The sequence below is a fragment of the Trachymyrmex cornetzi genome, unplaced genomic scaffold (assembly GCF_001594075.2).
Source record: "Trachymyrmex cornetzi isolate Tcor2-1 unplaced genomic scaffold, Tcor1.1 scaffold328, whole genome shotgun sequence".
In the NCBI taxonomy this organism is placed as follows: Eukaryota; Metazoa; Arthropoda; class Insecta; order Hymenoptera; family Formicidae; genus Trachymyrmex; species Trachymyrmex cornetzi.
The window spans coordinates 231702-245957 of NW_017297981.1; the positions used below are offsets into that span (position 1 = coordinate 231702).

A 14256-nucleotide genomic window follows, 5' to 3' on the forward strand; every position below is an offset into this window, starting at 1 on the left:
CCATCGGCGGCGGTTACTTTAAAAGGACCGCGCTGTGATTCGTAACACGTTGCGACCGTACGTAATACGCTCAGCCATCACCGGATGCGATCGGTCCCGCTACCGGAAGCGATGTGCCTTTCTACCGTTTGTGCACGCGTGTTTGGCGTGCGTTATTTGGCAACTATAGAACGATAAATCCATTTGCCAATTTATACTTTGTCTTATAACGTCGCTCCTGAATACGCGTCAATTAAAACATTTTTAAAAAATTTATTTCCTTTAGGATAGATCGAGGCGAATCGAATCACAGAGCGAATCGGATCAATGTAAATTTTAAGACAGCTAGTCATTATTTTTATTATTTTTTTTTGTCTCAAACGAGATGTTTTTGAAACAAAAAAGTAATAAAATTAACTACAAATATCGTCTCGGTCTATCCTAGAAGAAATAAATTTTAAAATATATATGTTCGCCCTCTGTGATCCGATTCGTCTTGATTTACTCTACTTTTTAAATTTCTTGAGGTAAAATCTCACTCCAAAAGAGTGAAAATACTATCACTATTAAAAGAATGAAAATATTTGTACTTTTGAATAAGAGTGGTAGATTTTCTCTTTTTTTTTTTTTTAGAGTAAGGTTTTACTTTTTTGGAGTGAGTTTTGCTTTAAAGGAAAGAAATCTCACTCCTTTTTTGGAGTGAATCACATCTAAAAAGAGTGAAAACTAATTCTAAAAGGAGTGAAAATCTTTAATCTGCCACTCTTGCATTCAAGAATGCAAATGTTTTCACTCTTTTTCAATAGTGACAGTATTTTTACTCTTTTGGAGTGAGATTTTTTACTCCAAGAAATTTAGAATAATAACTTTGATTAAATGCAATATTTTAAATATAATTTTGATATTCCAAAAATATCGCGAGTCAAGCGGCCGTGGGCAATTACAGATTAATGAATGTGTGATCTTACGAGTGAACAGGCACTTGCTTATTTCACCGAGAAATGACGTCAAAAAGCATCGCATGACGCGCGCGGTGCGACGAAAGAACGCAAGCGACACGTGCGAGGAAGTGAACCAAATGCAGCGGTGTAATAATTTTCCTGGTGATCATTAGTGTCACGAAACGACGCAATAATAGTATAATTAACTTAGACAGGATTTTTCTGAGGGTTAATTTTGCGCGAGAATCTTGTTCACGCGTCTCCGTGTCTCCGTTAATCGGACCGCCCGGTGCTCAAACACGATGGGCTAATTACAGGTGTCGAGCTAATTAACCGGCGTTGTCACGAGCGCGCTATTTATGCCGTACACGTCGACCAGCCAAGTCCGCCAATGTCCGTCATCGGCCCATCTAATGGCGAACGAATAACAGTATTTTTCTTGCTTGCAGCCCCTGGCACCCGCGAAAGGAGAACAGTTATGCGCTTCTCCTATGGCGAGCTTAACAGGATGCACCGCGAGTGACGGCGACGGGAAAGCCGCGGACGTGGTGTGCATCGAGCGAGAAGCGCGTACTTTGCGTCGCCGGCCTGGTGAGTCGTACATATCTTTGTTGTATATATCTGGTGTTTATATACATCTCTATATTTTGTGTGATGACCGCAATTGAATTTTTGATAAAAATATGTAATATTTGTATATCGATCGAAGCCGAAAGTCACTTATAAGGCTTCTGACTATTTACTATGTATGCTTAAATTGATAACGAAAACATATAACAAAAATGTTTGATAAATATATTAAAACAAATCTTTTTTCTTAAAAAAAAAAGTAAATTTTTATATTTTTCTATTAATTTGACAACTGTCACATAACTTGCATTATTCATCGAGAGAAAAACTTTTTGGTATTTATAACTATATAATTACATATTACTATAATTATGATTGACTACTATAGTATAAGTAATAATAATTATGTATAGTTTTATCAACTAATATATATAATTGGCAATAAAAAAATGACTATAATTATAATTATTATAACCATAAAAATGGTTGAAATTACCATAAAAAATGTAGTTATTTGAATCATTTTTTATGGTAATTTCAACCGTTTTTATGGTTATAATAACTATAATTTTTTTTTTGAGTCATTTTTTATTTTCAACTATATATATTGGTTGTAGAACTATACATATAAATTATTACTAATATAGTAGTCGTAATCATGATTATAGTAAAATAGTTAATTATAGTGATTATATAGTGTTATATTATAGTTATAAATATTACCATTATAGTTATAAATATTAACGAAGGACATTATATAAATTTATTGCGAGCTAAAGGTACAAAATGGACACCTAAAAATTTAAAAATTGAAATATGTAAGTGGCCTTGAAATGTTAAAAGCGCATATATATTTTTCTTAGAACAACAAATCTAAACAAGTAAATTATCAATAAATGAGTTAAACCAATACAATATGACTTAATATTAAATAAATATAAATTTACAAAATAACAATTTTTTAAATAATCTGTATTCATTTTTAGAAGATTTAAATTCTACATTATTACATTTTTTTCAAGAATTTACAAAAAGCAATGAAATCTCTAAAAAAATCTTTTTAAAAAAAGAAAAAATATATGCCAAGTGCATAAAAAAGATATTGAATCCATTCTTCTTAATAAAAAACGGATATGAAATAAATGTAATTAGCCAAGTATCATTACGCAAGACACATAAGATAGATTAAAAGTAACTAAAATTGTCAATATATTAATATAAAATTGTCAATGGATTATAGTGAAGAAAAAACTTGGCATGCCCAGGTAGCATTAATTGTTATACTTTTATGAATATATTATTTCAACTCAGTATTTACATTATAAATTAAAATATATAGTGACATAATTTGTAGGGCATGAAAATATACTCACAAATAAGAGACGTAATATAAATTATGCAGAAAAATATGTAATAATATTGATAATATATAGACATAGAAACATTATAGATAACGAATTTACAAGATTAGTAAGCAATTATTAACAACTCCTCTTCTTTGTTAAACTATTATTTTCATCTATGCGTATATCTGCAGAATATTGTATGTAATAACTTTTTTATTAATTCGTATTGAAAATAATTTCCGTACTATGAAAACATATTGGTCCTAGAATATTGCGTCCTAGTGCGAGAGCACTAATTGTAAGTTTTTTCTTCACTATAATCCATTGACAATTTTAGTTACTTTCAATCTATCTTATATGGTATGTCATGTGTAATGAAATACTTGGCTAATTATATTTATTTCATATCCGTTTTTTATTAAATCCGTTTTTCATATCGTTTTTTATTAAAAAGAATGTATTCAATATCTTTTTTATGCACTTGGCGTATATTTTTTCTTTTTTTAAAAAGGTATTTTTAGGTAGTAATTATAGTTATAAAAATGAAAAAGTTTTTCTCTCAGTGTTTAATTAGATTCCGTTCAATTATAAATATATATATATATAAATTATATATATATATATATAGTTATTTATTTATTACTACAACACAAGAAAAATATTCAGTATTTTATAAATCTATTTTATATCGATTGCAAATATTGTTTTAAAAATATTTACATTTTAATGCAAATTTGCAAAAATTAAAATATATGTCCAAAGTTTAAAATGTTATAATGTAATATTAAAAAATAAAATATAAACCATAATTCTACCGACGATAATTCTTCTTTCGAGACGATCACAAAAACGTATGAGTACTCTAGGCACTATTAGAGCATTTTTCTATTCTCTTGGCACAATGTAAGAATTTTTTAACTCTCTCTCTCTCTCTCTCTCTCTATTTATTTTCTCACTCTTCTTACAATTTAAGAAGTTAGCAGTAAGTAAACAGTAACTTTGTCAGGAGATTAAATTTTCGAACTTAGATTATCGAATTTACAAGATTATCTCGTATGAAAACTATTTTGGTATTTGTCATTAAATGATAATTTATAAATATGGATAATTTATAAATATTCAATGGTCGAAATGGAAGTTCGACCATTGAATTGATATCGTTCTATATTTTTCCGCGCGCAGGCGAGTCTTCGTAAAAAAATTAACATAACACGTTTGGGTACCCGGTAGTGATCAATGAAAACTCGCCTAACTATAATGCCCGGATTACGCAGAGAGTGCCTACAATGGCTGCATTATAGTTATTGCTGTAAGAGTACGGATGCTGATGACAGCATTACCGTGATTGCCAGTTAACATAATGACCATCGCTGACCAGCGCGTCTATCAGTAACGCGTACGTACGAACTTTCTGGACACGAGGTCGACGACCCTTGACCTCGTACAAACTAGATATGAGCTAGTTATTTCCTGAAAAGGAGAAACAATTGGCAATCGGCACGTCCCGAACAGGGACTTGATCGCATTGTCAGGGGAATAGAATAATGCTTGTGCTCAGTTCTGCACTCTCGACGCTCTCGCTGCCGACAGCGATGTTGCGCTCGGTTCGAAAGGAAAATTTTTGTCGGATTATGCTTTATAGTTTCTGATATGTTACATTACTTTAAACTTCGCGCGAATGCGCTCTTTAATTCTTGCAATTTTTAATATCGTTTTCTTACGCTTATGTACGATATTTAATTAAAAAATGTTATCGCAATGAACTTTGAAAGAAAAAAATGGTTGCAATTACTATAATTTAACTATAATTTAAAATCAATTTCAGTGCCAGCTATGTATATATTTGTTTGATAGAACTATATAAACAATTATTTCTACTCTAACATTATAGCAGTAATAATTAAGTCATACTCCACAACAACGACGATAATAATAATAACGATAATAACACAGGCCCACAAAAAAAGTATCCTGTGCTGTGGTGAAGACCCAGCTATTCTTATGTAGTTTGAGTCGCTGAATACGAATCTGTCATCAAAATAGGATTATTCAGGGTAAATTTTCAACCTAGAGCGAAAAAATGGGTCAAAAATGGGAAAAATGGGTCATTTTTTCGCTCTAGATTGAAAATTTACCCCGGACGGTCCTATTTTGATGTCAGATTCGTATTCAGCGACTCAAAATACATAAAAATAGCTGGGTCTCCACCCCAGCATAGGAAACTTCTTTTTGTGAGCCTGTGTAATTACGTTTCTTGAAGCAAAATTCCCAAATTCGAACTTTACGTCGCAGTACCTCCGCTCGTAGGGCAAATAGATGAAAAATAAAAACACTTATTAAACAAGTACAATAAGACGAAGATTGATTCCTTGTACAAAAATAAACCGAAAGTACACAATAAATTTTTTTGTCTAAGGCTTTGTTTCCAAGAAAATTAAGTTTGAAAATCATGTCGAGTATGCATGCACTTAATAAAAATATGTAAAAAGACACTGTAAACGTTATCATGTTTACATACTGTCTACGCAGCAGGATTAAAGGAAATGTGATAGAAATAGTTAATTCAAATAATTGACGAAGTTAATCACGATTGGCAGGATTTAGAAAGAATGTAACAAATAATTAATTCACAAATATGATAAATATTTAATAATTCAAATCCAAGCTATTAATGGAGCCTATTCAGAATGGGATTAGTCGTTATTGAAATCTGATAATCTTGGGTGCTTACAATTTGTCGGCTTGTGATAATTTATATAAATACACGGTTTGTTTTCGGGGTCACTCTAATCAATTACTGATTTGACTCAATACTCGAGAGACATTACTATATTTTCTGATAAAGATTGAGCTCCTAATCATAATTATTTTATTATTCAATTATAGTTACAAATGTCACTGATTTTTTCTTAGTAAATTATCCGAAAGAACATAACTCACTGGAAAAATTGCGAGGCTACATTGCCAATAATTATAATATAATTACCATCTATTAACGTAGGATGAATAATTGATAAGCAACATTAATATAACTGCGTAAAATTAATAATTATATATGCTCGCCTAGCGGTCGATGATGTATAATTACACGTTTTCATAATCCGACATTACCTCGAACGGCTCATCTGTTGTGATGTCTCTTTAAAAATTATCTTTCAGCTTTTACCGCTAGCTCTTCCGAAAGGAGGTTAACATGATCTTCGATGTAACCAGCATTAACAAGCGAAACGGTTTCATGCCCGGCCACGGGAGATATTCGCGAGAGTGCAAATTGGACGATGAGACCCGCGCGCACTCGAAATAAATAAATATCATGGGGGGCGAGTTATGTGATGCGGGTATCGTGGAAATCAACTGTGGTCATCTCTCGAACAAACTCGCATGAGTCTTTATATTTTTTTCCACTGTCTCTCTCGGTTATTCGATGAACGAGGCACTCGTCAAAATCGATCGCGACAGCCTTGCAAAGTGAAAATTCGAACGAGAACTGGGTTTCATTCATTGGCGGATCCACGAGGGGGAGAATAGGGGCCATCTGCCCCCTCCCCCCTTAAAATTTCCTTTTTTAAAAATATTGATAGAAAATATGTTACATAGATTTTTAATTTCCGAAATGCATAATCATAATGATATTAAAAATATTGATATTAAAAATATTTTTTTATTTAAGAAACTCCTAGATATGTATAAGAAACGTAGATTCCATTATATTATTCTTCTTTTGTGTCAATATTGTATAATTTTAAAACGTTTTATGAATTATACATTTAAATAATATTTTTTCAGCGTAATAATTTGATATTTTATTTTTTCATATTTGACCTTAAAAAAATTCACTTGCGACGTACCAATGGCCTCTTCTTTGACAAATTTCTGGATCCGCCAATGGCTTTACTGTAATACAGAGTATTGAGTGTTTAATTATATAATTTATTGATTATTAGTACGAAATTATTTGCTGGCAAAGATTCAATTATTTGTCACGATATCTCAGTTGTGCGCTATTATGTAAGATTTTATTTTTTGGAACAAGTTTGCCGGTGCCGCGATGTCGTGTTCGCAGACCGAGCTTTTTCCGGTCTGGCTGATACTCGTTTACATCTTGCGTTTACATTTCGCTTGTCGACAGTGTACACGTGGTCACTGTTTCGCACGTGCCACGATGTAAACGCGCTGTCACGGCTGAGTCCATCGCGATAATCGAGTGGTCGATCTTGTTTCAATTGGAAAATAGATCAATAAGATCGAAGTACCGTGTATTGTGTGAGTATTGATCTGGGATTACAGAGTTCTACTTTGTCATATCTAACCAATTTAATCATTTAGATGTGACATATATAGACTAATATGTAATATCTATGACATTGATGAAAAGTAATTGTGAGATTTTTTAGAAGATTATTCTCTATAATAATAATAGTCTTGTTTTATCAGTTATTAATAGGAACATAGTATTAAAAAAATGTGAGATAGCATGAATCGGAATAATTTTTTGAGATACTCTCCAGGTCAAAGTTTGAAAATTTAAAAAATTGACATCTTGGGATTACTCAAACATAAAAATGTTTTTTTTAAACAGTAATTCTTTAGATCCAGTAATAAGTTATTGAATCTAAATTATTAAAAAAAAATTGTTATCGATATTTGAATAAGTAATCCTAAAAATATCAATTTTTAAAAAGTCTCCAAACGTTTGGTCTAGAGTGTATATTAAAATGGAATAGGAAAATGATTGTAATTAAAAACCTCTGGAAATATTGTGATATTTTTGAGATTGATATTGCTGATATAAAACACTTATTCTGTATACGGCGAAATAACTGCTCGACATGTTATAATCTCGTGACACGCTAACGATAACGGCCACACTGCGTTGTAATAGACTCCGTAAAATGCAGACTCTCTTTTTTACGTATCCGTGGCACGCTGCTTTCTTAGCCGTGTCTCCAGTAACAAATTCAGCTTCCCTCCTTTTTCTTAACCCTTCTTTTTTCTCGAGCGAGAACGAGGTACAGCAGTGCGGCGCGCGCGACGCGCTCCAAAAATACATCGCGCCGGAATATGAAACCAGAAGTAACCAGTGGCAAGGGCCGGCTCCGGCATCTGGCACGACCGACAAAATATAATAACATAGCGCGCGTGCACACTGCGTGTACCGCGCACGCACTCACGCACGCACGATAACCCGCTCCTGGATAATCTCGAGGATCGTGCGTGCGATCGGTGACGACGATTTTTTTCCACATCCTTCTTGACGTGTTAACAGTTTTTTTTAACGAAGCTTCGTGAAAAAATTTTCTTAATTTTAACAACAAGATTGTTGATGTATTATTTACTTCTTTTTTCTTACATGGAAAGAACGATTTTGCTGAAGTATCAGAAACTTCGGCTAGATACACATCTAAAAATAATTTTGCTCAACCATCAAAATAATATATGTAAGAAATAAATAATATTAATTAAAATAATTAAGTCAAAATAATCATGTAGTTCAAGCTAGTTGCTAGAATGTCAAAACTTTTTGTGGCATTGCTTCCCAGTGAGAAATGACGATGAAATTGAGTTTCTCCAATTTCTCTAGGTTTAGTCCGTTCGACTACGGCCATGAACGTGAAAACGACCGATGAAAATAAACGCGATATCTCACCAGTGGACGTGGTATCATAGATTTGGAAGGCATTTATTGCGCGAACTGTACATAATTATTTTTATAGTCTAACAAAATTATTATTAAATCAATATCTATAATATAGCTAAATTTTAAGATACTTCAGTAAAACCATTTTTTCCATGCAATTCCCCATTTCAGAAACTTGTTTCGTATTTGCATTATCGAGATATTTATTAGTCGAAATTAAGTTCGGATTGTCAACGACCAACTTACGTGTAGTGTCGAAATATAAACGAATGTCTATTCTGGACTCGAACGAATCCGTGCGTTCCGCGAGTCGATTCGACGTGCTCGTCTGGCGTGCACGCTTCCGGGATGTTGCCGAAGGATATCGCCTTCCATCTCAGTACTTTTTTATCTTCCTTGTACACGCGACACCTACGGGAACGAGCTTCCGGATGAAAGCGTGATCGCATTTCTGCATCGAGCTGAGAGAGGATCCACCGAGGTTACAAAAATACGGTCGACATAATCCCAACTCGAAATAGACGACTTAACGTGTTACAATCGCATTAGTCATTTCTCTAGTCTAGAATTAGCAATAAAATAAGAAGAAAGATTTAAGGAAGCAGAATCCTTCGACATCTAATTTATGGCATGCGATCCACATTCCTTTATATAATTTACACTCTTGAAGATCGATATTAACCACATTAAAGTTACTAATGCCATATAGACTCGCACGAAGACCGACGTCGAACTAAAAATAATAAAAAACGATGAACGATTCGGTTCAAGAGTAGCGCAAAAGTAGCCGCGGTTGGCTCGTAAAATCTCATTTCCTTGACGGTATTATACCGCTAATTGCTAGGAAATCCGGGAAGCCGTTTGCAGGTAAACCCGGCAAAAAGCCGTTCCCGCGAAAGCAAGTAACAAGACCAGAAAACATCTACGATGACCAATTCGTTCGCGTATGTCGGCCACGCCATTGTTATATGGCTATTCGCATCGCGGAAACTACGGGGGAACGGCTAGAATTATAGCTGTAAATCAATCTCCGCGGTCGTTAACGTGGATTCCGTGATTCTAATGAGTAAAACGAAATGAATGTATTACATATGTATTTCTAATTGCGTTTCTGCTAAAGAATACCTCGTCTCGAGGCGCAAATAATATCATTTAATAAATGGATTCTAAGAACATATTATTAAGCATGTTGGAGTATGTGAACAAACCTAAAGATTTGATATCAATAACTAACGCCAAATTATAATCCTATTGCATTACACTGATTAGGAGAAAAAATTTTGGTATTTGTAACTATAATTACATGTTACCATAAGTATGATTATTACTGCTATAATGTTGATAATTATAATTCTATGTATAGTTTTGGCAACAAATATATAGCTGATAACCGAAAATGACTATATATATTGGGTATGGGAATAAGTTTCCGCCCTTTTTGAAAAGAAAAAGATGTGTTTATTTAAACAAATCTATATAAGTGAGTTTATTTAAAGTATGCTCCTTCGGAAGCGACAACTTTTTCCCACTTTTCCGGTAATAAACGGATTCCTCGAATGAAAAAATTTGGTTCTTTTGAAGCGATCCATTCATCAAGCCATTTTTTGATATCTTCATAAGAATTGAATCGTTCTCCAGAAAGGGCCGACTGCATGGATCGGAACAAATGGAAATCTGAAGGAGCAATGTCCGGTGAATACGGCGGGTGGGGCAAAATTTCCCACTTTACTCCTTCCAAGTATTTCTTGACCGGTTTTGCAACGTGTGGCCTAGCATTGTCATGTAACAGAATCAGCTTGTTGGATCTATCAACATTTAACTCTTTTGACAACCCATCGAGCGATAAACATGAATCTTCTTCGAGTAATGCTTACAATTCTGCATCTTCAAATTTTTTCGGTGCACCTTCGCGTTCTTTGTCACGCACGTCAAAATCACCACTGTTGAATCGCCGAAACCATTCTTTACAACTGGTTTTCGATGGAGCATGCTCACCGTAAACATCTACGAGCAAACGATGCGATTCTGCAGCACTTTCCTTTAAAATAAAATAATGGAGTAAAACTTCCCGCAAATGTTGCTTTTTTGAAATAAATTCCGACATCTTCAACGTAAAAAAATTACTCTTTTTTACGCTTCGAACGAATGCCAACTATTGGGCACAAAAGTTTGAACACAAATCTTTCAAACACATGTGTTGCCGTTCTATCAAACACACAAGCAATGCTACTAACGACATCTTTCTCCAATGGGCGGAAACTTATTCCCATACCCAATATATATAATTATAGTTATTATTACTATGAAAATGGTGGCAATTACTGTAAATTATAGTTAAATTATATGTTGCCTGTATGTTTTGCATTTTTTTTACAGTGAATAATGAAATAATAATGCAATGCACTACTTATATGTATTAATATAATATAGTTAATTGTTTGAACAATAATCGTTTAAACAAATTATATTTAATAATTTTGATTTTAAATTTAAAATCAGCGATCTGCTAAACCATTAGATGCAAGTGATTATTCAAATTGCATAAGCGGTCCTCAAAGTGTTACATTTATCTACGGATTTAAGTTTCTTCTTTTTTATTATAATTGTTATTCTTGTATATAGTAGCCAATATAATAGGTGACTTATAGATTTTTTTGTGACTAAAAACGAATCCCTAAATGAAATTAATCTATATTATTTCACGTTTTTGAATCCAAAAATGCCATTTGCGGCACTTTTTTATTTAATTTTTTCAAAAACGTAATGTGATAAAGCAAAATGTAATTGTTGATCATTCGCGATTTCAGGGTCTGAAAGTTTTGAGTACTGAAACGACATACGGTTTTGAATATTGAAATGTGATTGAGATACAATCACAGATCCGTATCTTAGGCTCTCTTCGTGCAATGCGATGGCGTGACTCGAAGCAATACAATTGCAGCATGGAGCCACGACTTCGCGCTCGAGTGGTCATGCGGATCAACGTTACGATGGATCAACGAAGCGTTATCGATTACTCACGAATCCTCGAGTAGCCGTGATCGTCTAGTGGTTAGGACCCTACGTTGTGGCCGTAGTAACCCAGGTTCGAATCCTGGTCACGGCAATGTTTCTCAAACGAAGGGGATTTAAAAAATTTTTTTTAATTTAGGCTGACGCTATTTTGAAGCGTTACTATTTCTCATGTAACTTATTGAAAACTCTACACACTGGAAAACTAGACTATGTGATTTATTTAATATACAGGGTGTTTCTTAAAGTGTGCCCACGAATCATATAGCGCTCTATTCCTGATAAAAAACTGAGTCGAAAAAGTCCTCTACTATTTTAGAACTTTCGTAATAGTTAACGATTGGGCGGCCGGATATGCGTTTATTCGGTAATCTTTAGAATAATATTTAGAGTAATATTTAGATATTAGAGTAATAAAAAAAATAATATAATATATAAATAATATAATAAAAAATAAATTTTAAAAATCAATTGCGAAAATTGTAACATTGTAGAAGACCTTTTGACTCAGTTTTTGATCAGAAATAGCGCTATATGATTCGTGGGCGGACTTTAAGAAACATCCTGCGTATATATATTTGTCTGAATGATCGATATGTTTACATTTATATAATTTAAGGCTGAATCTATTTTTTATGTAATTAATTATCTATGAAAACGTGTGTGCGATGAGAAATTTTACAATAATTCAGTTTTTAAGAAAAACGCACATAGCTGTACAGCACAAATAAGAGAGATCCTCTCCTCCAAGTTCAAATACTGCTCGTACTGTCGTTGTAGATTTTGTTAGTGCAACGTGTCTTAAATCATATGAATTCAATATTTGATTTTCACAGGTTGATTAATTAAAAAAAATTTGTTTCGTAATTTATTCTACTTCGCCATTTTCTCATATTGAACAGAAATAAATTCGAGCATATCACGACCACTTAGAGAAAAAGTTACGGTAGCTATAACCGAATAATTGTAATAATTTTCGTCCATCAATACAAAAGGGTTATAGGAACTATAGTACTATGAAAGTGACATATGTAGTTGCTCCATCCTTAGAAATGGCATTTGTTACATAGATGTTACAACCATAATGATTATATGTCCAGCTACGGTTCCGGTAGCATATTGCGGACATTATATTAACCAGGATTGATCATGTAACTTTTTTCCTAGGGCAGAAATGTGAAAATTTTTTGAATATATATATATACATATATATATATACAATAATAAATAATAAATAATTACATAAATTCTATTTTAATTTATTTGAAATCGTACGAATATGGTAATTAATAAATGATAGGTAAATGTATGAGTAAAAGAGAAACGTCGTATTAACGTGTTCTCACTCATAAGCTGAAAACAGACAATCCACTCAATCAAAAATATACATAGCGGAAAAATGAGTATTAAAAACGGACGATTCACTCAAAAATACTGATAATTATACTCTCGTATACGTTTGTCGTTCATCAACAGAAAAACGAGTATTGAAAACGGACAATCTCCTCAAAAATACTCATTGCGTACTCGTGTATACTCACTATCGTTCCTTCATGATACACTGTGAGTGCTTGCGAGTGCAAGAAACGGGCAAGAACGGGCTAAAAACGGTCCATATGAGGTCTAAAAACGGTGAAAAATTTTTATAAGGGAACTGTTCAATTTACTATATCACACAAATATGATTAAATTAAAAAACTTTTAATAATTAATATGAATAAATAATATAATATATTATAGGACCGTACATGTGATAACGATGGATAATGATGAACATGCCAATTATTGCGAAGAATACTACTAAGGCCTCGGTAGTCTAAAGACTTAGGACGCTCGCACGGTATGCAAGAGATCCGGGTTCGACTTCCAGCCGAGGTAATATTTTTTCGCGCAATAAGAATTAATTATTTACAGATTTTAATACGTTATTCATCGTTTTTAAGATTGTTTCGAAAATGCGAATAAGCATAAAAAATTTGTTAAATTGCTAGTCAATTTAACTCGTAATATTACTACGGTAGTTTAGTAGAGTTAGCGTTTCAAGACCGAAAATTTTTCGGCGCGCGTTTCTGTGGGACTACATACGTAGTATATAAATTCACATAGTTTAAGCATTAGTTTTACGCAGTGCGTGTTTTTAATTAAAATGTGTGTGAACGAAGTAAAACAATTTTTGAAAGAAGCACATTTAGATGATTATTGGCCTGCATTTGAGAGTAAGTATATTTTTTAACCTATAACTTCTGCATGCTTATTAAAAAGTCATAGTTGCATCATTCATTACTTATGTCTCTTTGCTTATATTTATTTTTTAAAGGAATATTTTCACGTGCAAACTGCGTTGGAAATGATTGACCATAAATTACTGCACGTATAAATAAATTTATTTTTTTACAATAGTTTTTTACTTGCATTTAAGAAAATATTGAGATATACTCTAAATATTTGATTAATGGATGTAACTCTTTTTAAAAATAAGAATTATTTTCTTAAAAAAATAATATCTAAAATGTAATAGTTAAATTTGATAGTAAAAAATTTCATTTTATTTACGTGTTTTGTAATTTTGGTTTAAATACATCTTTCTTTTTTTTTCAATCTGCTTTATATCAAACAGAGTACAATGAAGATATACTGCTTTCTTTCTCGCCTTCATGAAGCTTCCAAGCATGTTCAAGTTTTTTGAATCTCTTGTAAAATTGAAATTATTCATAATTGAAAGTATTAATAATTTTTTATCTTATTTTTTTAGGTGCCAGGAGATATTGAC

At 32.7% G+C, this 14256-nt stretch overlaps 1 non-coding gene across 1 annotated transcript; it reads left to right on the top strand.

Moving 5' to 3' along the window:
* Window positions 1-11508: 11508 nt before the first annotated feature.
* TRNAH-GUG (transfer RNA histidin (anticodon GUG)) lies at window positions 11509-11580 on the top strand. Its single transcript has one exon. It is a non-coding gene; the product is annotated as a tRNA-His (tRNA).
* Window positions 11581-14256: the final 2676 nt, after the last annotated feature.